Source organism: Onychostoma macrolepis, chromosome 03 (genome assembly GCF_012432095.1).
Source record: "Onychostoma macrolepis isolate SWU-2019 chromosome 03, ASM1243209v1, whole genome shotgun sequence".
NCBI classification, from domain to species: Eukaryota; Metazoa; Chordata; class Actinopteri; order Cypriniformes; family Cyprinidae; genus Onychostoma; species Onychostoma macrolepis.
Genome location: NC_081157.1, coordinates 34,719,172 through 34,747,116, shown reverse-complemented (window position 1 = coordinate 34,747,116; position 27,945 = coordinate 34,719,172). Strand labels below are relative to the sequence as shown.

General features: G+C 36.8%; 1 long non-coding RNA gene and 1 gene segment (V, D, J or C); both read right to left on the bottom strand.

Annotated features, from left to right (window-relative positions):
* The window catches only part of LOC131536956 (Ig mu chain C region membrane-bound form-like), a 105,913-nt gene that overhangs the window by 25,241 nt on the left and 52,727 nt on the right, over positions 1-27,945 (bottom strand).
* On the bottom strand, positions 25,951-27,619 carry LOC131536990 (uncharacterized). The gene is made up of 3 exons (XR_009270153.1): positions 27,393-27,619; positions 26,558-26,795; positions 25,951-26,362 (listed from the first exon to the last, which is right to left on the bottom strand). It is a non-coding gene; the product is annotated as an uncharacterized LOC131536990 (long non-coding RNA).

The following is a 27,945-nucleotide window of genomic DNA, read 5'->3' as shown; positions in this document are numbered from 1 at the left end:
TTTTCTGTCAACAATCTTTTTTGTGTGTTTTCATTGTGCATTCCACACACAAGCCTGTCTCTTAATGCATCTGCCAGTCCAGCTCCAAATTGACAATGACTACGTTTACATGCGCACGAATAATGCGATTATTTACAATAATCAGAGTAAGGACTTAATCACATTATGATGTTTACATGTCAAGAGCAAAGCTCTTACACCCGTTTACATGCAATTTCCATTATTCTTATTATTTGCTAAGAATTGTGGTTAATTTTTTTTACTGACATTATTCACATACCCCACTGGACAGCACAAATGATGGACTCAGAAAGAGCAGTGTTACTGGCCACTGTTTTAATTTATTTACGTCTAATGCATAATGATTTTGTATGGCTGTATTCAACGCTTTTTCGGCGCCATAGAAATGTGATGGAATTTGTTTGCCTATAAGCTGCCGTCGTGTTCTACTTGCCATTTCTGGATGAGGGTAAGGAACAGAGATTGGTGGCAGCGAGTTGTGTTTTCCCCAGAATGCAATGCTTTCTTCCCCGCCATCATTTGTAATCTCCATATTATTACAGGTGCGTGTCACGTCATTCATATATGTCACAAGCGCATGCGCACTTTGGTCAGAGAGGCAATACTGCGAGTGTTTGCGGTGTTTACATGCCTGTATATTTCGATTAAAATCGGTGTACGCCACCTATGTTAATACGATTATGCTTGCTGCGATTATGAGCTTAATCGCATTATTTAGATTGAAGTATTGCGTTTACATGAGGTAAAGATTAATCGCAATATTTTCAAAATCTCATTATAATCGCAAGAGGGTGCATGTAAACGCACTCAATGTTCTGACAATCGGCGTAGATCAGCTATTTATTCGGAAATGCTTTCTCCTTTTGCTTGGTTACGCTTATGGAATCTGAATCTTTCCGCAATTACTAGGGGTTTGGGGTTCAAATGTTCATTTAAAATGTCCACTATTTGCTGGAACTTTTATCCGCTGGCTTTTCAGGGGTTAACAAACTATAGAGCAGTCCATACGTCTTTGCTCCCATCAGGCTCAGCAAAACAGCCACTTTCTTATCATCTGCAACAGCAATAGCCTCACAGTATAACTCCACTCTTTCCACATAAGTTCCCCAATCCTCAACAGTACTATCAAACACGGCGATCGTTCCAATCATTGCCATTTTTGCTTGTTTGCAGTAGCTTTACACATTAATTGGTTTCTCTCTGTCATGGAACTCACGAGCTCTTTTCGCAATCTTTCTTTTCCTGTTTTCAGGTCCATTCAAGTCTTGTTGACGCATCCGTGGTTGTTGATCCAGATCTCGTCGCCAATTTTGTTGTGTATGCTGGCAGATGAATGATACACAGCAGACAATGGTGTCGTGTTAACGCATGTTTTCTTTACTGAACTGTTGTTAACTCTGATTAGTATGTCAATACATCACTATATATGTCACCACTGGAGGGCAGGCTTATCACAAAACGCTGATAACCAATAGCACATACATTACAATTACTAAATAAGTAAACCTAAAAATGTACATTCTGTTATTAAATCCTTTTTTTTTTTTTTTTTGTATATTCTGTAAATTATTATTTTTCTTTTCTGCATTTCACCTCTGCTATAGTTTATTTATAATAAACCTGGCATTGTATAATAAATATTGTTGGCTCTGTGACAGATTGTTTATGTTTTTAGATTCTTCCATGCTGATGGCCATGCACTAGAATTGGAGCGTATCTCCTGTCAAAGAACATCTCTAGACATTATGAACCATATGTCTTTTATGCTCACCACTGCTGCATTTATTTGAATAAAATACAGTAAAACAGTACTATTGTGAAATTACCATTTTTTAATAACTATTTTCTATTTCAGTATGTTTTAAAAAGTAATCAAAGCTGAACTTCAAGGAACCCAAAAGAGCCCATGTTACACCTCTCTTTATCTCATTGCATTGGCTACCAATCGCAGCTCGCATCAAGTTCAAGACACTGATGCTTGCTTATAGAACAACCACAGGCTCAGCACCCGCCTACATGCACTCACTATTAAGAATCTACATCCCCTCCAGAAGTCTGAGATCTGCTAGTGAGCGACGCCTCGTGGTACCATCACAAAGAGGCTCAAAATCACTGTCCAGAACATTCTCGTTCACCATTCCTGGCTGGTGGAATGATCTTCCCACCCATATTCAGAGTGCTGGATCCCTGTCAATCTTCAAGCAACAGCTGAAAACTCATCTCTTTCGACACTACTTGACTTCACCCTACACATAAAAAAAAAAAAAAAACTCTTTCTCCTTATTTATTCCTTCCCTTGCTAGCTTGTACTTATTTAAACAATGCCTGAGACTTTGTGTTACAAGCACTTCGTTTGTCAGATTGCCTCTTCAAGATGAATCGCTTTATGTATTCCCCAAATTGTAAGTCGCTTTGGATAAAAGCGTCTGCAAAATGACTAAATGTAAATGTAAATGTAAATTAATTTTCAGCATCACTACGCCTGTCTTCAGTGTCACATGATCCTTTGTGAAAACCAGAATAAATTAAATATATTCTATAATTTTACAATATACCGGCAGCCATATCACCCTGCAGCCCAAGACTGGTCACCCACTGAAGCTAAGCAGGGTTGAGCCTGGTCAGTACCTGGATGGGAGACCTCCCGGGAAAACTAGGTTGCTGTTGGAAGAGGTGCTAGTGAGGCCAGCAGGGGGTGCTCACCCTGCAGTCTGCGTGGGTTCCTTCTAATGCCCCAGTACAGTGATGGGGACACTACACTGTCCAAAAAAAAGCACCGTCTTTCGGATGAGATGTTAAACCGAGGACCTGACTCTCTGTGGTCATTAAAAATCCCAGGATGTCCTTCGAAAAAGAGTAGGGGTGTAACCCCGGCATCCTGGCCAAATTTGCCCATTGGCCTCTGACCATCACAGCCTCCTAATCATCCCCATACACTGATTGGCTGCATCACTGTCTCCTCTCCACCAGTAAGCTGGTGTGTGGTGGGCGTTCTGGCGCAATATGGCTGCCGTCGCATCATCCAGGTGGATGCTGTACACTGGTGGTGGATGAGGAGATTCCCCCCTTATGTAAAGTGCTTTGAGTACCCGGAAAAAGTGCTATATAAATGTAACTAATTATTAATTAATTATTCACATAGAAAACAATTATTTTAAATAATAATACTATTTCACAACATTACTGTTTTTATTTATGATCAAATAAATGCAGTTTTCTTGGTGAACATAAGAGACTTATTTAAATAAAACATATAAAGATGACCACAAACTTTAATAACACAAGGGATTCGAATATTAATTCATTTCTTCTAATAAAATGCAAGAAGCTCTTAAAAATATTAACGTAAATAGTCATTTTTTCCTGGTGATTTGTATTGTATATCCAGAATGCAATGTACAGTGCCGTAGATTCCCATTCTCTATCTCCAAGCTACACACTCTCACACTGTGTCTACACTAGTTGCGACAAAGTGACTTAAAAATAATTTGAACTTTGTGTCAGTACATCATAAATAGAACGAGGCATCAGTTTACTGTCAGGGATTTGCTGTGTTGTGCCGCACCGCATCCAGTGTAAACAGCATTACTGATTATACTAGGTTCTATTGTATTTTGTTGCACCATCCAGTGTAGACATGGTGTTAGAACTCTTATTAAATATCGTTACATATGATGTATGTATGATGCCATCCATAATTGATAGAACTGTTCTATTTCAGACTGAAAATCATCAATAAACCACAAGGTAATTATAACTTATTTCAAGAATAATAATGACAAGAATAAATAAAAATGCATCTGTGACTTAATATTGCTTCTTATTTTTCAGTGGGTTGAAAGTTCTCATTAAACACTTCTTTTTCAGATGTTGTGCATATTTATGAATTAAGATTTTTAACTTTAACTTTGTTCAACTTTTTAACATCATAATATTGGTTGTCTTCTTTCTCTTTTTTTTTAGAGTTTAGCTCCAACTCCAATTAAGCAGACTTGAGCAGCTGATCAAGGATCACCAGAAACTCTGGACACCAGTGTTGTAAATCATCAATCTAGCAGTCATCCTGCCTCTCTGAATTGTCATGTTCAGAATATATTGCAGGAGATCTCAACATTAGCTGCGTTTACATGGACCCTACTAATCCGATCGTAATAGGACTAGAAGCACAATCAGAATAAAAAAGTCACATGTAACCACGTCAGTCGAATTGAATTGGCCAATCCGATTCAGATTTCGATCGGATTGTAAGGGGTGGTTTATTCCTTTTGTAATCCGAGCGAGAGGACATGTAAACACTTGATCGGATTGAAAACCGAAACTGGAAAGTACTGCGCATGTGCAGTGATGTAAAAATAGCGAAATGAAATATGACGCGCGAAATGAGCCGTTTATGTAAACACACAACCCATTCTCACACCCAACTCGTCACATATTGAAGCTTGGTCAGGACCACTTGGCGTCGCTTTTTGACGCTCAAGGTACCCCTTAGCGTAATTTTTCGACTTGCAGGGTCCTCCGTTGCTTTAAATAGGAAACCCTTAGGGTCAATATGCCGACGCCATACTGGGAATTTTATCGTCATAATTAAATTATATATTGGGTAATAACATTGCCATTATTGCATATATGTTGGGGTGTGATTTTTCAATGTAAACAGCCACAACAGTTTTATTTATATTACAATATTTACACATTTGTGAGCACATAACCCAACCCCTGCCCCTAAACCTACCATTTGTCAATAAAACACAAGATATAACAGGCAGATACAACTACCGTCATAATTTATTTAAAAAATATTAATATTCCAAGTCTTCCGAGGCAAAACATTTGATTTGTGAGAGGAATAGACGCGTCTCCGTCCGCCGTTAAACTCATCCTGTGCTGCAGTCTGTGCGCGAATTCAAAAAATGCCGCCAGAAGAAGCCTTCAGTGTTGCCAACTTCTTTCGATGGAAAGTAGCTAAAGCCAGTTTGAAAAGTCGCTAAATGTCGCTAGATGACGTCACACGCTAATTAGCATATTCGTGACGTCATCACGTCATATTGCCTTTTACATTTGTTTGTCTCTCTGTGCTCATACTGTATTTTAATGCAGCTAAATTCTCAATAAAACTGTTTTCCTTTATATATTTTACTGTTTCTGTTGTCAATCAACGGGATAAATATGAAATAGTGACTGAAATGCAGCCCTTTAAGACTACATAACCAGCTCTCCCTTCCAAGAAGTTACTCTGCACAAAAATCCTATTTTATAATTGAGCCGTCGTCTGATGAAATAAAATAATACACACAAGATAAGACAAGACAGAGACAATTCCTGTTCTGTGATTTTGGCTATATTTGCATGTAAAATTAGAGAAGCAACATAGTATCTGTTTTAACTGAACGCGCTGCTCCTCTCAGCCGCTCGCTGAACAGAGCAGATGCAGAGAAAGAGGTGCGTGCACCCTGACCTCGCGCCGTTGCGGCAGTACCAGCGATCACAGAGACTCGCTAAGGTTTGTCCAAGAAGTCGCTAGATTTGTCGCTAGTCGCTTTTTTGGAAAAAAGTCGCTAGGGGGGTCTGAAAAGTCGCTAAATCTAGCGACAAAGTCGCTAAATTGGCAACACTGGAAGCCTTACGTCAGCCTTGGTTGTGAAATGCTATTGGCTCTTGTGTGTCTCGTGACAGATTGCGTCATGCTACGGGACGGGAGTATCTTTTTGAATGGGATGTGAGCGCGTTAACAGAGCGGGATCATTTTCAACGATTAAAACCTTGTTTTACTCTCTTCTTCTCATAAAGACTTCGCATGGCTTCAGAAAACTTGGAATGCAACACGACTTGTTTTTAATGCTTTTATACTGCTTGTTTATGGTCAGTTTTTGCAATAAATACCTGTGACTGCACTTATATATTTGCCTGTTACTGTTTTATGTTGTTCAAAAGTGGGTAGGTTTAGGGTAGGGGTGGGTTAGGTGCTCCAATGAAAGTATAAATGTATATAAAATTATTTATATTTTTTACAAATGCATGCAAACCATTAAACTAAGACAAACAACTGAAAACAACGGAGGAGAACGTGTTGTCATTTTCCATGAGCGTCTTGACCTGACGCATAAAGCAAGCAATTGAAAGCAATGGAGATCCTATTTTGTCATATACTGACGCCTAGGGGCACTTTTGGCGTCTTCATAGTGACGCGAAAGGCGTTTGACCATGCTTCAGTTTTTGACGCCTTGGGAGTGAGAATGGGTTGAAACACAACGTTCGGATTCGTCAATCAGAATGAATTCATTCCGATGGAAGCAAAAAGTGTCCATGTAAACGTACCTAGTGTCTCTCATGGTCCACTTACTTGCAGAGTTTTGCTCCAACCTAGTGCAGTGCACCTGAACAAACTAATCAAGTTTTTCAGTTTTACTAAGTATAAAGTCACAAACAGGTGAGCGTGATCAGGTGTGGACCTAAATTCTGGGAGTGAATCACTCAGGTCCCTTGATCAGTAGTCAGTGGTTAAGGGCTGTCCAGGGCTCTCTACGGCTCTCTACGCTTACTTTTCCCTTTAGGAGCACTTGTGCTCCTAATTTAAAAAATTTAGGAGCATGGTCAAAAATTTAGGAGCACCTTCTAATCAATAATTTTAATTCTAACCCTAACAACTTTTATCAAATTCTAAAAAATATATTTATAAGCTTTTTAACATTTCTAATTAAAACAACAGAATAAAAAGTAGAATAAGAATAAATTACCAATCAAATGAAATCAGTATTTAAGAGATACATTTATACTACAGAGGTGGCACAGAAGAACACACAAGTAGCTTGTATGTTCTTGTATTCAGATGTTTAATGAGGCTCAGATGTGGCATGAGTGCAATTAAATTCATAAATTCATGTTGAGGTTAATGTTTTAAATATAACATTTTGAATATAGAAATATTAAATGATTTAAATAACAGAAAATATACTTTACAAATTAAACTAAAACTGCCAGCAGGTGGCGGCAAGTCACTGATTTTAACACTGAATCATTCATTTATTTGATTCGTTTGAATGGCTGATTCATTCAAAGTATGTGACTGTCTTTATGAATGGGTAATTGAATCATTGACTCACTAGATTCGTTTAACAACGAAGTTCATTCATGAATGAAACACTGCTGTGTTTTAATGGAGATGCGCAGTGGCTCAGCTGTAACTTTGTTTGAAACTATTTTCGCTGACGAAATAGAGCAAAATAAGGCAATAGTGTTGTAGTCAGACAATATAAGTCACTGAATATTAACTTCTTGTTTAATGAACTGTTGTATTAAATCAATATCACATTTCACATATCACATCAACTCCCTTAATAATCATTAAAATCTGTCACTCATCTTAGTTCATCGCGATCTCACAAAACTCCATTATAATTAAGCTCCTTACACTGCACATTGAATATCTTATTTACATCCTGTTGTTTGTTATAATGAGAGGTCTGGGGAGGCGCTTCAAGATGGCGTCGGTGTAGGTCACGCGATGTTGTGTTTGCTCTTACTTGTATTTTGTGCAAAACTTGATTTTTCTTTGCCCCTGTAGATTCTGTTTCCCAGTCTGGCTTTATGAAAGGCAGACACATAGCAAATAATATACAGTTAGTGTTAGATATTTTAGACTATAAGGAATTGATTAAGGATAAAGCAATTATTTTATTTTTAGACTTTTATAAGGCCTTTGATACGGTTGAACACGAGTTTATGTTTGAATCTTTGCGTAGGTTTGGTTTTGGTCATTCTTTCATTAAAATAGTACAGACTTTTTACAAAAATATTAATAGCAATGTGTCTTTGGTTAATGGTGTTTCTCCTCGGTTTGTGATTAGTAGGGGTATCAGACAAGGGTGTCCCATATCACATTTTTTATTTTTATTGGTCGCTGAGTTTCTTAATATTTTTATTACTCACTGCATAGATGTTCAGGGTATTCTAGTAAAGGAACATACTTTTCTAATTAGTCAACTGGCGGATGACACCTGTCTATTTTTAAAAGATGAGAAGCAGGTTCCTGTTATTTTGGATGCTTTGAATTTATTTTCTAATGCTTCTGGTCTCTCAGTCAATCGAAATAAGAGTGAAATTATGCCTGTTCACAGTTTGGATAAAGATCAGATAGAAGGTATTGTGGTAAAAAATTCTGTAAGATATTTAGGTATTTTAATCAGTAAATCTCCGACTGATAGAATTGTAGATAATTTTTCGCAACGGATGCAAAAATCTAAGAATATCTTCAATTGTTGGTTACAAAGAAACTTAACCATTTATGGTCGTGTTTTGATATCTAAAGCGGAAGGTATTTCTAGGATTGTTTACCCAGCTTTGTCTTTATATGTTGACCGAAAAACATGCTCATCTATTGACTCTGTTATTTAAATTTTTGTGGAAAAATAAAACTGAATTTATATTCTTCATATGTACTATCCCTGCAATTCTTTACTCTCAAAATTTAAGTTGCTCTGCCATACGCAAACGCCGCCCCTGCGGATGAGTGTCATGAATGGAAATGATTCCAGATCGGCGATGTAGTATTTGGTTTCCATTTTTGCTGAATGCAGAATAAACTGTATTTTCCTGCACTCAATCCTGCCAATCTAAAGGAAATGCTGTGTATGGCGTTTGATGTAATTTGTGAATTAGCATAGATTTATTGTCTAAATAAAACAATCTGCCACTGTTACTATTATTACACTTGTATACAAAACTATGTATTATGCTTGTTATAGAGTGTGTGACGTCACGTGCACTACCGCCGGTGGCAATAGGAGGATCTTTGTTGACATCTTTGTACGCATGCGCGAGTGGTTGTGTGGCAACAAAACAAACAGTATGGCGGGCTGTAAAGACGCGACGAGCACTTTCAAGAGAGTTAGCGGGCGAAATCCACAATATATAAGCACTTTAACATCTGAAGACCGGAGGAGGTTTGGAGAGAAGCTCCAAATTTGTATTGGTGACAAAATTGAAGTTATTCAAAGCCCATATGAGATCTGGGATGACAAAAACGTTGGTCCGACTCGCCGGTGTCTTGGCCACCAATCTGCTGGGAGACATTTATTCTTATTTAATAGAAACCCTGGACCCTTCACTCATGAAAGATTAAAGATTTAAGTTTTGCGATCCAGAATAGCCCATTTTATGTGAGGAACATAGTCTGGGTGCTGTGGATCGCGGTTTGGGACACCTGAATCAGAACGCGAAAACATATGACTCGGTTGATTTGACTCAGTTTTATTTTTATTTTTTCAATCTTCTATAAATACATAGTCACTAAGACTTACCATGAACAAAATGAGCCTCACAAACTCGATCAGAAGCTGCAGGAATCCAGGCTTTCTTCGAGCGTCCAGGTTCAATCGCCTAATTGCACGCAACCATTTCTTTCGTTTTCGCGATCCTTTTCGGAGGAATTCGAAAAACTTTTATCAGGCCCCAACGAGCCGTACAATCGACCACACAGCAAGAGTGAACCATCCTCTTCTAAATCCTCATCCAAACGTGCAAAACAATCAAATTACAGGTATCTAGCGGTGTTTCCTGCCACACGATTCCCATGATGCAACGCGACAAACGTAAACAATGACGTCACAAAAGATCCACCTATTGACCACAGCGGTGACGCGGTTGTCACGGCGACCGTCACAGCCCTAGTATTCGCTTCACTTTTCTATAGTGGAAGGAAGCGGACACGCGTCGTCCATCTTTTTTTACAGTCTATGGATACATTACTCAACGCTGCAAAAACACTTTGTAAGTAGCCTACGTTAGAAACCTTTGAAGCTCCCTAAGCGCAAACACAAATACGCTGATCGGGTCAGTCGCACAGGCGCTCCTAAATATTTTTTCATAGTCAAATGCGACTGAAATAGTCGCACTGTAGAGCCCTGCTGTCTCAATCACAACATTTTGTTTGCTCCCTAAAAAAGCTGTGAAAACCAGGAAGCATTGATTAATTAATCATTTTATTCTTGGACATATTAAAAGCTTACACGTTTCTTTTTCTCTGTGTGTAAACAAACACATTTAACTGCTTATCAAACAGAAAAAAAAAACCTAGATATATAGATCGATATAATATAAACCTGGTACATTTCAAAATTTACCTGGAGTGCTTTCTCAACCTTTCAACTCCTCTCATCATAAAAACGGACCCCCACACGGAAAAAATAGCCGTTCACATCGCGTCTTTTGCGCGCTCAGATTCGTTATTTCAAATGTAGATGCTGCACACTTCTGCGCCACATTGTGGCTCTGACAAGGTTTTGTTTCGTCCTCCATGCCATAGGTGCAGATTTATGTTTCTGCCATTCGGTGCTCACTGTTCACACTGCATAACGCGCACTTGTAATATCTGAGAGAGCATCCAGTTTTGTTCACATAAAACTGGACGGACCGGCGGCGCTCTCTCTCACTGATACACTCTTAAGAAAAATGGTTCTAAACAGTACCAGAAAAGGGTTCTTCGGCTTGTAACAATAGCAGAACCCTTTTTAGTGCTAAATAGAACCATTTTTATAGGGTTCCATACAGAACCATGCTTTGAAAATGCTATATAGGACCTTAATGGTGTTATAAATAACCTTTTTAATGATAGTTTTTCATTAATATTAGTATGTTAATATCATTAATATTAGTATTATTTGTATATATTATTTATATTGTTTTTACCCCTCTATCTGCCTTGTCTTATAATCTATCTTACCTATCTTATATCTTATAATATACTTGTAATATCTTGTAATATAAGTGTCTATTAGGATTTTACATAAAATCAACAACAATGTGTCAATTTTATTTTTTATTTATTTATTTTTTTTTAATGATGGGCAATTGTAGCACAAATGACAGTGTTCTAGCAACAGTTATTAGTAGAATACATTAATGAATGACAATGGACATTGAACATAAATAAATGCTTAGAAAAGTAAAACAAAATAGAACATAAAATAGTGTATTGAAGACCAAGCTCCTGTAAAATATCTTCACAATCCTCTATGATGCCTTTAAGTTAATCAATATCTGTATTTTGCTGTGATTGAATGGCAGTTTCTCTCTGCAGATGATGAGGTTGTAGCATCTGAAATGCACAATTGAGTTTAGATATACAATGTGTCTCCTTTCATTTGTTAATGTGAAAACAATTGTTTATGTGAGCACTTCACAATGTTAAAAGGAAAAAGTAATGTAAAGTCATGGGAGAGCTGGGTATGTTTATTCATAAACCCTAGCACTAAAAATATCTAACAAAATGGATCATAAATTCAATATCATTGTTACTCACTTAGTGAAGAAGAGGAGAGTATCCTTAACTGAATAGAGCTGGTCACACTTACATGTTCTCTTAAACTAAAAAGAGAAAATACATAGAAAAACCAATTAGCATTTGAAAGTTATAATTTATTGACATTTTAAGAAATAAATTATTTACCTGTTGAGAGTGTGCTGACAGTCTGTGTAGTTGGATGGCTGAGCTCCAGAAAATCAGTAATGATGCATCTTAGCCTCGGTTAGGGTTTCACATTAAAACAACAACAATAACCACAACAGCAGCATGTTGTGTGAATTAATTATGTTTTTTATTGACATGCAAAATTGTCAGTGCTCATAACAACAGTTATTAGCTGAATACATTAATGAATGACAATTGACAATGAACATGAATAAATACATAAAGAAGTAAAACACGAAATAAGAACAAAAAATAGATATGATTAAGACCAAGTTTCAGTGAAACAATCACATTCCAATCAATATGATGCCTTTAAGTCCATTATTTTGGTGTGATTAAGTGGTGATTTTTCTCTGCAGATGATGAGGTTGTAGGATGTGAACCTCATTAGTTGAGAACCCCTGACATGCTGATTAGTTAATAATCACTCATGAAGAATGAGTACAGAAATATGCAATATTTGACTCATATTCAGTGATGCTATTATCTTTTTTCCCCGTTTGTTTGTGTGTCAATCACAGCTAAATAAAACCAAAGGCCATTCTGCCACAGGTCACTGCATCTTTTGCTGTGTAAAACACATTCTCAGTATTTATATTTGGTATGGTTTTTGTAACCATTTTAGAGTCACCGTTTTGGTACGGTTCTTATGTACTATCCTTTTAACATTTCAGCAGCTGACTTTTTTTAGTACTTGCATAGTAATTTTAATTGGACCACATTTGCAATGCATATATAGCAGGGCTCCAGACTAACTTTTGAGAGCAATGGTACCAGCGCCAGTTCCACACTTGGTGGCGCCAGAAGCAGATTTGGTAGCACTGGGGGTGGTGTGTGGGCGGTATTAAAAATAAAGATAATTAAATCATAAAATTATTATAGTTTTGCATTAATAAGTGTAGTTACTAGTAATATTACACATTTATTTCTTGAAAATGCACATTTGACAGTAAAGCACTGAGCTTGAGTTGGAAAGCACAAAATGTACTTTTATTAACAACAGTAACATGTGCAAAATGTAAGTTTTATGTAGAAAATTATTAAATGTACCATTATTCTTCTGTAGTATTATACGGAACTGACCAGTGTAGAATATTTTCATTAATCTTGAATTAATATAATACATAGAATTATGCCTATTTGTAAGAATAAACTATTCCACTATTATCTATTATTATTAGTCTCTATTATTAGTCTGACTGTGTGAAACAGGTGTGTGTTAGCCATAAACTGAGTGAACTATTTAAATTTTGAAAAACCCATGGAAAAGACTTTGTTCAGGAGCTAGGAATACATGAATGACAAGCTATTGATCACCTTCAAGGACACATATATGGTAAAAGATGACTGTCCCAAAATACAACAGAGCATATATGGAATACTGTGGAACAGCTTCAGGCACATACATACGAGTGTAAAAGAGCCATTCTGGAGTTACCTTTGCAAACTGTAACTCGACTTTGTTGTTTGATCAATAAAGTCTACTGGCTTCAAAACCTCTCTAGCAATTTATTTTGAACAAGGAAAATTCTACAACACCAACAACTTCAGTGATTATAAAAGGAGCTCTCTTGCTTTATGTGTGATTCTGTCAGAGAAATTTGTTTTTCAAGGCACTTTGTGACTTTTCTTACATCATACACAAAAAAGTGCAAAACTTTGACAAAATTTGATTTCTCGATTTAAATCGTCCCTTGAGTAGGGTTTACGTTTAAGGTCCTTTTACAAAGCGATTGCACAAGGAAATATAATTTTTTTATGACAAACTATATATCATTTTTTAAAATTTACTTCTCAACTATACATTTATGCTGTGTTTATGTGGATATTTGATATTTTTTACCTATTTACTGCACAATTACTCAACTACGCCATAAATTGGCTTATGAAAAAAATTTTTTTTATGAAACAATCACTTAAATGATGAGCTAAATATAAAAGGTTTCTAGATATTGGCTCATGTGTTAGGGATAGAATACTGCCATCTGCAGGTTAGAGGAAAAACTAGAAATTACAGGTAAAGAAAGAAAGTGCAATGACCACATATATCCAGCAGAGGTCCATAGGGACTCATTCATTTTCAGTTCAGTTTCAAGTCAATTTTTCTTCATGTTTCAACTTCTCCTCGCAACTTTATGATATATATTTTGTGAATACATATTTAAACATTCTAAAATATATTAAAAATCTATATTTTTGTCAAAGGTTAGAATTTGTTGTTGCCTGATGTCTTTTGTATTGTATGTTTTTGCAAATTATGTCACATAAATTTGCAGAAATGTCTCTCTCTCTCTCTCTCTGTGTGTGTGTGTTATGTCTACCCCTTCATGTTGTTATGCATTTATGTTCTGTGCATTTTATTTGCCAAAATCTAAAAAATGCCCTGGACACCAGTGTCACATCTCTCTCTCTCTGTGTGTGTGTGTGTGTGTGTGTGTATGCGCATGAGATAGAATGTTCGTTCCAATTAGCATTTGTGACCTTAAACGGTAAATTTTTGTTTACACACCTTTAGAACAACCAAATCAAGTCCAGATTTTTGTGTGTGTTAGGGCTGGGCGATAAATCGATTTTATCGATTAACTCGAATGTGTAGTTTACGTCAATTTGTTTGAATGAAAATCGGTTTTCTCTTTAAGTGATGTTTTATTAACAAGTTTCGGGAGGAGCACGCGCAGATAATTAACGCAGCCACTTCATCATCAGCAATCACACCATCTATCCAATCAGCTCAAGAGAGAACCCCTATAAATAATCAAAGCAGTCTTACCTCCATCAGTTCTAGTCTTTCAGCATCCCTCCACCACCCCGACTCCTCACCTTCAGCCTGTTCCTACCCCAGCATGGGGGGAACGCTCTGGGTCCGGGCTAAATGCAGAGCTCGGACCCCTCTCCCCGTACAGGGGGAGTACCCTGGGCTCGGGGGTAAGTACCGAGCTCGGAGCCCTCTCCCTGGACAGCACGCCAAATACGCATAAACCTTTACTCAGTTTATTATATGTAAGTGTGAACTCGTGAACATCCGCCGACGCTCCCCTCTGGGCTCCCGTAGTCCCGAATGGGCTCTGCCCTCTTCCCGCGCGTTTGCCATATTAGAGTTTAGGTAGATGCCAACCTGGAAACACTGTTTACAATGGCAGGGCCTGTCATCTTGTCTTTTTGGCTTGTTGTTTCTGTTTGCACTTTAACCCCAAGGGGGATATCCAGATCAAATCCCAGAAGGGAAAATCAAAACAAAAAGTTAAAACTTGTTTTGAACAATTTCTTTGTCATCTGCAGATAGATTTTAAGTAGGGGGGAAAAAAATCGATTTAAATTGTAAATCAGATTTTTTTGTGAAAAAATCTGGGATTTTTTTTTTAGGCCATATCGCCTAGCCCTAGTGTGTGTGTTTAGATAGATTGTTTATTGAATATCTCAGTGGGGTCAGCTGGACCCCAAGGACCGATTAAGGGTAAACATTTTATAATAGTGATTTTATAATTTCTAAATATAAAGTAAAAAGTAGAAATGAATGACTAATAAGCCTATGTGTTCTTCTGCTGCCATCTACTGGTTATAGTGGTAATTTGATGCCCCTTTTTTAAATTTTACAAAAATGTTTGTTTACCACAAAGTATATTTTGGTCATCCCTTTAAAAACAACATTTTAATTGTATGCTTTTTAGAGTTTTAAAGCGCTGTAAATAGTTGTGTGAAATACTTAAAAGTGCTTGAATTTCTCTCTCAAAAAGTTGTACAAACCCTGAAATGCATAATGTAATGAAATTCAACTATTTCTGCCACAACACTGTATATTGTTATAGTTAGCGTTACTACTTCTGGTTATGTGTCAGCGCTGTTTGACCCGTTTATAAGAAATTTCTGTGTAAACCTAAGCTAGGAGAAATTTGTTTGCTCTGCGCTGATCCGAGCTGATTATCGGTCTGCGCTGCACAGCTCAAACGAGTAGCGCGGTTTCACTAGCTTTTGTTCCGCTTGCTGTTTGATGTTTCTCATATGCAACAGAAATAGCAGCGCTTATGAGGTGGGGCAATGTAGTGGTCATACTAGTGTGACTGCTCACAAAATTTAGTCACACCAGCAGAAAAAACGGTCACAAAATGTGACCATTTAGTTGCAGTCTGGAGCCCTGTAAAGGAAGTGACTGTGTTGAAAATTCTAGAAAATTGTTCTTAACCTGTAAGTCAGTTCCCACTCTTTTGTGCCCTGAGGTGGAAATGCCCAAACAGTAGGGAAAACTCAAGTGTATACTTTACATTTTGGAGAACCATTGTTTTTTTATTATTATTATTTTTACATTTACATTTTGGTTATTGTTTTCTTTCTCACTTTAGATGCTGGTGAAGCATTCAAAGTGGAAACTTCTGTCGTGGCTCAGTAATCCAGGATTGTGATGGTGGAAGGAGCAGAAGAACCAGAAGATCAGAGATCAGGCAGAGATCTACCGGTGCCACTGAAGGAACAGATTTACCTAATGTGTTAGTTAAACCAAAAATTTTCATCACTTACCTTCATGTCGTTCCAAACCTGTAAGACTTTTGTTCATCTTTGAAACATAAATGCATATCTTTTTAATGTAATCTGAAAAATTTCTGCCCCTCCATTTCACAGCTTATGCAACTACCACTTTCAAGCCTCAGAAAGGTAGTAAAGACATCATTAAAGTAAACCATGTGACTCCAGTTGTTTAACCTCAATTTATGAAATGATGTGAATGTTTTGTGTGCACAAAAAACATTGCATTTTTATTTACAAAATAACATGTTCACGAGAGCACCATCATGCATCAGTGTTACGTTGGCGTGAGAGCTGGCCATCTCATGGTGCTTTTGTGAAAATGCATAATTTGTGAATAAAGACATACTATTTTTGTTGTTGCTGTTTTTTGCATACACAAGGCATCTGTTAAAAATCTGCACAAAAGGGTCTTATGGGTTTGGAGCAACATGAGGGTAAGTAATTAATGACAGAATTTACATTTTTGGGTGAAATAAGTTCTAATGTGGTTATAATTGGTCATTGTTCTGTTTTATAAACATTTTCCATATTTTAAAGATTTATTGTTTTGAAAAATTATGTTTATACAGTCTACTTTAAGTACTTTTGTTAATATTTATATACCTCTGTGATTATGGTATCTTTCCTTAATTATCTGAAATATGCTTGCATGGCATATCTGTTTAATGATGCTTTTATTATTATTATTATTTTGCCCCGGTGACAGTTTTTGTACCTTTTTTTTTTATCTGAGAGTGTGCGGCTGTCACGTGATGTGTGTAACGCAGAGGTGAACGAATCATTTCTCTTCTCTGTGTGGAGCCGATCGTGCACCTGCCGCATGACAAACGAACGAGTTTCTCATAGTTTATCTATCAAGGCTGTATTGTTACGATTTCTTGGTTCATATCATGTGACCCAAGTTTGCATAAATGGGCATGTATGACCGTTATGGGAAGGTTGTTTTTTTCCATTTCAGGAACTTATCTGACGAGTATAATTTTGTTTAGATAGTAAATAGGGTCCGGGACAAGGGTAAAACAATCAAACCTACTCACAAAATGCATTTTAAAACTCAGATGGGTCATATAGGTTAACTACAACATCTTCGGCTTCACTTGAGGACTCATGACTGTAACAGACATCAATGTAAATAGTTTTCACCACCGGAGGGCGCAAGGGTCAGCAAGATGCAAAAACAAGTAAGCTACATTTAAGACCTTGCATGAAACTGCATTTTGGAGGACTCTGCTTTTTAGCGCCATATGCAATCAGGAGATGAGAATCTATTTAAAACAACATCAACAACAAAAACAAACAAACAACAACAACATATTATTATCCATGTTATTATTTTTTAATAATTACTTTACCTAAAACTTATTATTTTTTAAGACTTAGCCTACATTAGGCTACCCATAACAGTTATTAACTTTTTTAGGAAATGCTAAGAAAAGTAGTCTACTTTTTTTAATAAACGTTTTTATTTATAGTGAATGTGATTAGGAGGCAATAAAGTTAAAACGCCCTGTGATAGGGCCTGTAAATAGAGAGTATGTGTTATTTAATAAAAATATAATTATATTTTCAGAATGACATCTTTTTTTCTCAAACATAGTTAGCATCAGGTAGCTAGTTAGCTAGACACACTGTAAGAAATGGAACGGGCTATTTACTTAAAAATATTATGTTAACAATATTACACTTAATATTTTTTAGTTAGTTTTAAGGCTTGTTTTTTTAATGGAATCTGCCTGAATAAATCATGTAAAATCTCCTAAATGAATTAATCTATGACACAATGAATTTAATATAATTAGTGAAATGTGCTAATTAATTTTAAGTTGATTCTCAAAAGTCTGTGATTTTGAGTGAGGCCTGTTTGTGTTTGACTTTGAGTTATTTTGTACATTTAAAAAACTCTTTCAAATGTCAAACATAACTGAACATTAAACATTAATAAATGTTTCCCTTCACTCAAAAACACATAAAATAGCATTTAATTTCAAAATTTACTCTCCATATCCAGCCAAAGCATGCTGGGAACTAACAATCACCTCTAAATAAAACTGCAAAATTGAGCTAATTCTCTTAAAATAAATAGGTAGCCATCTTTCCTTAATTTATTTTAGTTTAATCAGTTCCTCAATTTAAGCCTAAAAACTGCTTAAGTTTTCTTTTTTTAAAAAAAGAGGAAAACACACCTCTTGGTTTTATTAGTAAAAAGTCGCCAATATTTTCTATACAACACTGAAGCACAATTTCTTTAATGAAATATACTCACTATTTTTAATGATCACCTTAATTTTTTTAATGAAAATTACAAGACCCATGATTCATTTTTTACAGTGCAGTTATAATCAGCTAACAATTTTTTCAAATAGGCTATAATTTTGTCATTCATAATTATTGATTATATTCCTTTTTGATTTTAAGCTAATGCTGCCTGTACTGTGATTTTGCTGTAAATGTTTAAAGCAAATTGCTTTGTCAGACTGGGGGGCATTTTACCCCATAGATTGGGTGCACAAATTAAATTTTTGTTAAAATTCTAATAATATGAAAACTTTTTTCATACTTGGTTTATAATTTATGTCATTGTCACTAAAACTATGATAACTTTTCTGAACACATTTAACTTTTGTTTCACTGAAAAAAAAAAAATTACACAATCTATAAGGGGGGATTTTCCCCCACTCTACCCCTTCATCTTTTCCAAATTAAATTAGCTTCCTTCACATTTTTGAATTATGCATTATAAGTGTAAAATAAACCATGTATAGCATTAATAAATATAAATATAAATATTAATAAAGTGTAATAAAATAAGTTGTTGCTGGTTTCGGTTTTAAATTTGAACATTTCAGCCTTCATAAGAATTGTTAGTCATCAACACAAATGCAGTTTCACTTCAGCAGGTGTGAGAAAAAAAGAGGAAGAAAGAGAGACCTGACTACACAGACGCTCTCGAATAGATCTAATTTTGACATTCTGAAATTCCTTCGAGGGTAGGCTACTTAGTCAAATGAAACACTCGCCCAGCTTATTTGCATAAGCAACATTTCTTAGACATTAGAATCATTTAAAAGAATTATTGCAACACTCCGAATTCTCAGTTTCAAGGGGCATAATTTTGGGTAGACCACAAAATGTAATTAAAGTGAATCTTAAGTGTATTAATGAGCATGCTACATATTAAGAGGATGTTGTTACAATTTTATCAGATCACAGAATAAACAATGTTTATAAAATGTGTATTTTACAACTTTACAATTTGTTTTGAATTCTTTGCAGTTCATCATGCTTGTTAGAAACTGCACATGGGTTCTTCAGTTTATTATTGTTTGGCTATTATAAAAAAAAAAAAAAAAAAAAAATCCTTGAGTGCTCGACAGTTTGCAGCTGCTGAATGTGAGATGAGCACCTGCACTGGTGGATCCCCAGAGATGAAATAGCCTATTCAAATACAACACCCAAAAACTGTGAGAGAAACAAACAGTATTGCAATGCACATTTGCATTACCCTAAATTTAAGTTTTTCTAGGAATTTGTGTGCAGTTTGAATCAGTCTTAAAAGAACATGATAATAATTGTAAAAATTGAGATTTTTCAGATCTGTTTGAGATATGACTCTCTTCAAAATATTCCAATGGTGTTCAAAAGCTTTACTTTATTAATCTGTTTGATTTAGCAGTTCATCAAAAATCTATTTATGTTTTTGCCCGCATACTTTTTGATGATTGAGGTCATGGCTGTGTATATTTTAGATAATATTCTCACATTTTAGTATGTCCTGAGGGATCTCTACTAATATCACAGTAATATCTACTGAAAATGTAAAGATAATGACAGAGATATAATAACAGAGATATCTTTTGACAGAGATATAATAAGACCTTATGTGTATATATTTGTCAGTGTCTTCAAAAATGAGTGCACAGAGGCAAATTATAGTTTCAACATCTCAGAAAGCCTATATGTTTTTCAGACAAGCTGACAGAAAGACAGGAACAGACAGAGCAAAGGAGAGGTAGAGAGATAAACACATTAGACTAACATTTAATTACAGTCACAAAACAAATAAGAAACCTTGGGGTCTTCACAAGTTCGTTTATCAAATCATCACTGCTTCACCTGGGGATCTATAGTTAAAAACACATTAAAGACATAATATAATCTAAATTGAAGCATGCATATAACACTAACAACATGTGGTACAAGTTCCAAAAGGCGTCATCTTACTTAAAATGATCTGCACGTTATTTAGTAATATTTGTATTACCTTTAAGAGGCTGAGTACAGCGCTGTAGGTCAGAGAAAAGAGGAAGAGGAAGATAAATAGGTTGCAGTGGACCAGAGACTTCTGAACTCATCCTCTGAACACCATTATTGCAGTCTAGAGCACATCCATTCTCTGGCTCAGGTGGCTCACCTGAAAAAAGAAAACACATGTACAGGAGACATATGTATGGTAAGCACATGGTGCAACACATATATGAGAACATAAATCATACATCCTGAATTTAAAGTCCAGTATTATTAGACTTCTGGTTAGTAACACTTAAGCACATGACAGCTTTATGTACTGCATATGTGTACTCACATACATTCATTTGCACACACAACTGAGTGTACACTGAAGAGACAATCATGCAGTATATTATAGTCCTGTCTCTTAGACATTGTTAGTGCATTAGAACATACACTTTATAAAACTATACATAGGTATATTATTACATTTATGGTATGCTTATCAAGTAACTTACTATTTTCAGATGACATATACTAATAATCAGAGCTTCACTCTCAGAAATAAAGGTACAAAAGTTGTCACTGGGGCAGTACCTTTTCAAAAGGTACATGTTTGTACCTAAGGGGTCCATTTTGGTAGCTTAAAGGTACATATTAGTACTTAAAGTGTACATATTTGAACCTAATAGGTACAAAAGTGTACCTTTTGAAAAGGTACCGCTCCAGTGACAGCTTTTGTACCTTTATTTCTGCGAATGTGGGTGGTAACTGATTACATGTAATCTGGATTATGTAATCAGATTCCAAAAATTAAGTACTTGCAATCAGAGTAAGTTACATTTTAAAATAATTGTAATCAGACTACAGTTACTTTTTTATGGATTACATGATTACATATTATTCACACAATAGCAATAAATGATTAATAAATTATTGATTCTCCCTAATTTCTCTTTTTCATCTTTTAAATTTTCCTTTCTAAAATAGCCTACCGATTATATACTTATTATATATGTATATATAGTCCAGTTTTGTGGACATTCACACAAAGATCAGTCATTAGTCAGGTGGCGACAGCATTTGAACACTGGATTTACAAAAATCATTTCAGGTTTAAGAAGGGTTTCAACATTGCATCAACTACTGATGAACACATTCATTTTTATTTGAATTATCACTCAGTAGGTTTTTTTAACCATGTATTATTTAATTATAACTAATTAAAATGCACATATTCACGTTATTTCTTAGTTACATGTAATGCAGGCATTCCAAAACTTTTTGTCATCTAAACTTTATTCACCACATAAATTTGCTTTAAGTACCCCTGAGATTTTAAGTAACACATTTGCATGCTCACAGTTTCTCAGATGTTGATTAAGTGTTTTATTTAAAACAAAGACTATAGAAATGCAAAGATGGTTCATATACTTATGAATGGGAGAAACTGCAACGCGCAATATGGAGGAATAGTCCCACCTTCTAAATGAAAGAGATTTGCCATAGAAACCTGACTAGACCAGCCGATGCACATGCGCAGTATAAGCACGTTATAACTCCACATGCACATTGGCTGGTCTAGCCTGATAAATAAGCTTTTTAAACGCTATTTGAGCCTAAGAAACAACATTCATGGGGCAATAAATTTCAGATTCTTGTTGCTGATTTGACATATGTAATTTATTTGTGAGTTCAGCAAGCAGTTTTTGAGATTTCAGGATTCCCCCATTCATTAAGATGGGTCTTGTAGGAGCTGTTTTAAAATGATTTATTTTCATTTAAAAAATTTTATGATTTAATTTATTGTCAACTTTTCATTAAACTCAGAAAGTGAAGCATACAAAGTTTCTGACTAGGAAAACAATGTAAGAGCTGGACTAAATCATGCCAACACAAATATTTATTGCTTGAAAAACAAGACAAAAAAGGCATGTTATATTAGAGGCTAACAGCAGTACAGTAAGCACAGAACAAAAAGTATCTCTATGATATTGTTCTGACAATGTTTTCATGTAGGTTTTGTCCCATGTCTCAAGAATAGCTGATTTTCCTGTCGTGGGAAAGGGACCATTTAAAAAGTCCACACATTTACCATATTTTTTTTAACCATAGTAACTGTCGCTTGACCATGTCATGTGTAGTCAATCCCTTACGACAATTAACCATTTTTGTAGTAAAAGTGCAGTAATGTTTTTTTTTTTGCATATACTTTCGTATTTATTACCATTTGTATAGCCACAGTTTTACTACAAATACAATGGTTAAACTATGGTTAGTGTAGCAAAACCATGGTTAATTTGTGGTTACCAGCCATGGTTTTTTGGTTTAATTTGTAGCCATGCCCACATTAAAAAAATACTATAGTAATTTATAGTAAATACTATAGTGTTTTTGAACCATACTATAGTAAAGTACTTGAATTAATTTGTTGTGGTAATTCTATAGTTTCTGTGGTAATATAACAATTATAGTAATATAAACAAATCACTTTTTCCAATACTGTACTAAGTTTTCTACAACTATAGGGTATATTATACTACAATACACTACAGTTTACTGTAGTTCAAACTAAAGTATACTACAGTATTTATTACAGTTTTTAAGTTCGCTATAGTTAATACTATGCTGTAGCATTCATTAACAAAGTGTTGTAAATACTATAATATATACAGTATTAGACACTTTACTATAGTGGTTCAAAAACTATATAGTATTTACTATAAATTACTATAGTATTTTTTTCATGAGGGTAATTTTCGTAAGGGATGCACAGTAACCACACCATATACCATGCTTCACCTTAAATGTAGTTTTACTGTGGTATTTGTACGTATGGTAATCACAGCATTTGTCATTTTACCATAGTAACTATTTACTGTCTACTCTTTGTATTGAAAGCACAGTATAACACAGCACTTACCATGGTTTTACCACAGTGACTGTATTTTTAATGTGGTATTTGTAGTTAAAGCACATAACCACAACACTTACCATGCTTTTACCACAGTAACTGTGTTTTTCCTTTCCTTTCCTATTTTTCCAAACTGTAGTCCACAATTCATTTACACATAATTTTGCTCTCATCCTTGGTGTGAAGAGGCCTTTAAACTGCTTACAACAATACCGTCCACATGTAATCATATTTAAAATAATTCATATTAATTTAGCTGGCTATTGAAGATACACCTTTTTCAAATCAAACTTCACTTATCAATACATACATAAAACACGTGCATACACCTATAAATTACTCACATATACATGTATACTGTTGAATGTTCAAAATATATATATGAAATACACGTGCACACTAATATGAAATCCATACCAATACATCTTATGTTAGTAATGAATGCATATTCAATGCATATACACCTACAACACCACACGCACATACTGTACATATAAACTCACTGCATGCAGACAGACCTATTCATACTCGCATATACATTATCTCACAAAAGTGAGTACACCCCTGACATTTCAGCAACCATTTAGTATATCTTCTCAAGGGACAATACTATGCAAATGAAACTATTATTTCATTTTTATATATTTTTATATATTTTATATATTTATATATGTTAGAGTAGTCAATGTGCAGCTTGTATAGCAGTGCAAATTTACTGTCCTCTAAATATAACTCAGTATATAGCCATTATTGTCTAAATAACTGGCAACAAAAATGAGTACACCCTAAGTGAACATGTCAAAACTGTGTCCAAAGTGTCAATATTGTGTAGGGGCATCACTGTTATCTAGCACTACCTTAATCCTCCTGGGCTTGGAGTTCACCGGAGCTGCGCAGGTTGTTGCTGGCATCCTCTTCCACTCCTCCATAATGACATCCTGGAGCTGTTGGATGTTAGACACATGGTGCTTCTCCACCTTCAGCTTGAGGATGCCCCACATGTGCTCAATAGGGTTCAGGTCTGGAGACTTGGCCACTCCATCACCTTCAGCTTCAGCTTCATCAGCAAGGCAGTTGTCATCTTGGTGGTGTGTTTGGGGTCGTTATCATGTTGGAAAACTGCCGTTCGGCCCAATTTCTGAAGGGACGGCATCATCTTCTGCTTCAGAATGTCACAGTACATGTTGGAATCCATGTTTCCTTCTATGAACCGCAGCTCCCCAGTACCAGCAGCACTCATGCAGCCCCAGACCATGATGCTACCACCACCATGCTTGACTGTAGGCAAGACACAATTTTCTTGGTACTCCTCACCAGGGTGTCACCACACATGCTGGACACCATCTGAGCCTCATCAGATCAGCCTCATCTATCTTAGTCTCATCAGACCAGAGGAGATGGTTCCAGTAATTCATGCTCTTGGCCAGGTTGTCTTCAGCAAACTGTTTGCAGGCTTTTTTGTGAGCCAGCTTCAGAAGATTCTTTCTTCTGGGATGACGGCCATGCAAACCAACTTGTTGCAGTGTACGGCGTATGGTCTGAGCACTGACAAGTTGACCTTCCGCTTCTGCAACCTTTAAATCAATGCTGGCAGCACTCATGGATCTGTTTTTCGAAGCCAGCTTCTGCACCTGAAGCACAGCACAAGGACCTAACAGCTTTGATCAACCCTTGCGAGGCCTGTTCCGAGTGAAACCCATCTTGGAAAACCTCTGTATGCCACTGGCCACTTTACTGTAACTCAGTTTTAGGTTGTTACTGATCTTCTTATAGCCTCTGCCATCTTTGTGGAGAGCAACAATTCTAATTCTCAAATCCTCAGAGAGTTCTTTGCCATGAGGTGCCATGTTGAACATCCAGTGGTCTGTATGAGAGAATTGTACTCAAAGCACCAAATTTTAACTGCTCTAATATAAGATACACAAATTTGTATGGTCCTGTCAAGCAGACAAAAACATGAAAATGATGAATAGGACATGTGTGCATGGTAAAACGACGTATAGCTGTTATGACTTAGGGTGTACTCACTTTTGTTGCCAGCTTTTTTGACAATAATGACTGTATGTTGAGTTATTTTCAGAGGACAGTAAATCTTTACTGCTATACAAGTTGCACATTGACTACTCTAAAATATATCCAAGTTTCATTTCTATAGAATTGTCCCTTGAGAAGATATACTAAAATGGTTGCCAAAATGTGAGGGGTGTACTCACTTACATTTACATTTACATTTAGTCATTTTGCAGACGCTTTTATCCAAAGCGACTTACAATTTGGGGAACACATGAAGCGATTCATCTTGAAGAGGCAATCCGACAAAGGAAGTGCTTGTAACACCAAGTCTCAGGCATTGTTTAAATAAGTACAAGCTAGCAAGGGAAGGAATAAATAAGGAGAAAGAGTTTTTTTTTTTTATGTGTAGGTTGAAGTCAAGTAGTGTCGAAAGAGATGAGTTTTCAGCTGTTGCTTGAAGATTGACAGGGATCCAGTACTCGAATATGGGTGGGAAGATCATTCCACCAGCCAGGAATGGTGAACGAGAATGTTCTGGAGAGTGATTTTGAGCCTCTTTGTGATGGTACCACAGGCGTCGCTCACTAGCAGATCTCAGACTTCTGGAGGGATGTAGATTCTTAATAGTGAGTGCATGTAGGCGGGTGCTGAGCCTGTGGTTGTTCTATGAGCAAGCATCAGTGTCTTGAACTTGATGCGAGCTGCGATTGGTAGCCAATGCAATGAGATAAAGAGAGGTGTAACATGGGCTCTTTTGGGTTCCTTGAAGACCAGTCGTGCCGCATTCTGAATCATTTGTAGAGGTTTGACTGTGTTTGATGGAAGTCCAGCCAGAAGAGCATTGCAGTAGTCCAGCCTAGAAATGACAAGGGCCTGGACAAGAAGTTGTGCAGCATGCTCCGTCAGAAAGGGCCTGATCTTTCTGATGTTGTGTAGTGCAAACCTGCAAGATCGAGCAGTCTTTGCAATGTGGTCTTTGAAGGTCAGCTGGTCATCAAAGATTACACCAAGATTTCTGACCGAAGTTGATGGGGTAATTGTTGATGAACCTAACTGGATTGTGATGTCATGCTGTAGAGTTGGAGCGGCAGGAAAGACAAGAAGCTCAGTCTTTGCCAGGTTGAGCTGGAGGTGATGTTCTTTCATCCATGCCGAGATGTCCGCCAGGCAACCTGAGATCCTTGCAGCTACCGTTGGATCATCTGGTTGAAAAGAGATAGAGCTGTGTGTCATCAGCATAGCAGTAGTAGGAGAATCCATGTGCCTGTATGATGGGACCCAGTGATGTAGTGTATGTGGAGAAGAGGAGGGTCCAAGAACCGATCCCTGAGGAACCCCAGTGACCAGTGTATGTGCTTTGGATACCTCCCTTCCCCAGGCCACCCTGAAAGACCTACCAGTGAGATAGGATTCAAACCAGCGAAGTGGAATTCCAGCGATGCCCAGTGATGAGAGGGTGGAGAGGAGTATCTGATGATTGACAGTGTCAAACGCGGCAGATAGATCCAGCAGAATGAGGACTGATGATTTGGAATGGGCTTTTGCAATTCGCAGGGCTTCAGTGACCGAGAGAAGTGCAGTCTCAGTTGAATGGCCACTCCTGAAACCTGACTGTTTAGCGTCCAGTTTGTTGTTCTGTGAAAGAAACAATGAGACCTGGTTGAAGACAACACGTTCAAGTGTTTTCGCTATGAATGGAAGGAGAGAGACAGGTCTATAGTTTTCTATAAGAGAAGTGTTTAATGTAGGTTTTTTGAGCAGTGGGGTTACCCGAGCCTGCTTGAACGCAGTGGGGAAGATGCCTGTGAGGAGGGATGTGTTGATGTGTCGGTAAGAGCGTGGGAGAGATTGCTTGCAGAAGGTGTGAGGGGATTGGGTCAAGAGGACATGTTGTAGGATGGTTGGAGAGGAGAAGTTTGGATACTTCAGCCTCCGTCAGGGGACAGAAGGAGAAGATGGGAGGTTTAGCAGTGGATGTGGTTGGTTGGGGGTCCTGTGTGCGTGGAGGTGAGAACTGATCACTGATCGATCTAGTTTTGTCTGTAAAAAAAGTAGCAAAGTCATCAGCTGTAATAGAAGTGGTGGGAGGTGGTGGAGGGGGACAGAGGAGAGAATTAAATGTTCTGAAGAGATTACGCATGTCTGGAGCGCTGTTGATCTTGTTGTGGAAATGTGAGGATTTGGCAGTATGGACATCAGCAGAGAAAGATGAGAGCAGAGACTGATACCTACTCAGGTCCGACGGGTTGTTTGATTTGTGCCATTTTCTCTCTGCCGCTCTGAGTTTAGTCCGATGTTCACGAAGAACATCAGATAACCAGGGGTTAGAAGGGGCAGTCCGTGCTGACCTAGAGGAGAGAGGACAAATGTCCTCTAGACAAGAAGTTAAGGTAGAGCATAAAGTTTCAGTAGCTGCGTTTACATCCAGAGATGAGAAATGGGTAGATGAGGGAAGAGAGGAGGATACTACAGAGGAAAGATGGGAAGGAGAAAGGGAGCGCAGGTTTCGTCTAAAAGTAACCGGTAGGGTAGCAAAATGTAGTGTAAATGTAATGAAGAAATGGTCCGAGATATGTAGCGGTTGTACCAGAATGTTATCTGATGTGTACATTATCTCACTTTTGTGAGATAATGTACACATAAACTTGATCCATGTGTGGTGAAATGCAGTTAGTGCGGGGGGGTTGCCGCTGTCTGGTTGACCACACCCCCTAGGTAATTGTTTGTTATTGCATCCTAGTTATGGGAATGTATATAAAGGCGGGAGGCAAAATAGAAGGGTGTT